This window comes from Chaetura pelagica, unplaced genomic scaffold, assembly GCF_000747805.2.
Source record: "Chaetura pelagica isolate M959 unplaced genomic scaffold, ChaPel_1.0 scaffold676, whole genome shotgun sequence".
Lineage (NCBI taxonomy): Eukaryota > Metazoa > Chordata > Aves > Apodiformes > Apodidae > Chaetura > Chaetura pelagica.
This window is the reverse complement of record NW_009953724.1, coordinates 938,376-939,806: the sequence shown is the minus strand read 5'-3', so window position 1 is coordinate 939,806 and position 1,431 is coordinate 938,376.

Sequence of the window (1,431 nt, the reverse complement as noted above, 5' to 3'; positions counted from 1 at the left end):
GGGAGGAGCCGGGAGGGGGGCTCTGCTGACACCTACTGAGGTGTCTGCCCTGGGTTTTCCTGAGGTGGGTGGGAGTTGTGTGTGTTCGGGGTGAAGGCACAGCTGGGGGCTGTGCCCCCTCCCCTCCCTGCAGCCCCCCCTCTGCCCCAGCCCCTGGCAGAGCCAGGAGGGGCCCTTGTGTCCCCCTCCCCAGCCAGGCTGAAGCCCACAGGGCAGACAAGCAGCTCCCTGCACTCACCAAAAGCCGTTTGCCTGGTGTTCTTGCCTTGTTTCCCACACCGGCACCCCCTGGTTTGCCTCTTGGAGCTGTGATTAGACACCTTGGGACCAACTGACACGATGCCAAACAAGGCACAACCACCTCCTTGCCACGCAGCCAAGGACTTTCATTCCACAGCATCCCTGTCAGCCCCAGCAGGGGAGCACTGGCCGTGTCCCCCCTCACTGGTGCAGGGGGAACTGGTGGTCCTGGAGGGCAGCACTGGCAGGAGCCACCCCCTTGGGCTGCATCTGTAGGGAAGGAGTGAAACTGGGGAGAGGGACTAGAAATGAGCAGAGAATGGGGTGGGGGGGAAAGGAGGGTGGCTGGTTGGGGATGTCACAGCTCAGCCCCAGCCCCAGGTGTTTGCTTCTGGGCTGGGTGTGTTTCAGCTGAAGGTGGTTCCTGAAGGAAAAAAAGAGCCAAGTTCCTGGTGGGGCTGGGTCAGGGAAGAGCTGCCTGGTTACAGGAAGGTTGTAAACCAGGTCTGTGCCCTTTGGGGGGATCCTGGTGCCCGGAAACCACACCAGCCTGTGCCTGTCACTGCTCTGTCCCCAGAGAGCTTAGAGCTTCCCCACGCTGCTGGCAGGGGGTGATGCCTCGTCCCCCTTTCCTCCAAGCACCACAGGAATATTGGCTCCTTTTTTTTTAGACATGAAATGCCTAAAATGCCTGCGTGTCCCCCAGGCAGCCCCTGTGGCTTGTTGAGAGAGACTTGCCCCTGCTCTGCTGCGTGTGAGGAGGGAGCTTGTCCAAGCTCCAGCCCAGGTCCCTGAGGTGCTCAGCAGGTTCTGGCTCCTCCACGGGAGCAAACACAGCCCTGGCAGGGGCTCAGGTCACCCTGAGCCACCTCTGGTTAAGGCTACCCCTGTGCCCTGAGCCGCGTTTCGTTTCCCAGCAAAGCACTTGAAAGGTTCGTTTCTAGGAAGAGGGAGTTTCTTGGGCTCAGGAAACCAGCAGGTCCGGCCGCGCCTCTGCAAAACATTAACCAGAGCCCACCGAAAGAGGTCGGTAGCCTTCAGAGTCTGTTTGCAGACGCAGCGAGTGACCTCAGCCTGCTGGCCCCGACAAGGTGACCCTTGGGGACAGCGGGACCCAGCACCCCTGGCTTAACTCTGCCCTCCCCAGCGGGTGACAGAGGGGGTCAGAGTGCTGGGGAGGTGGAGCTGCCC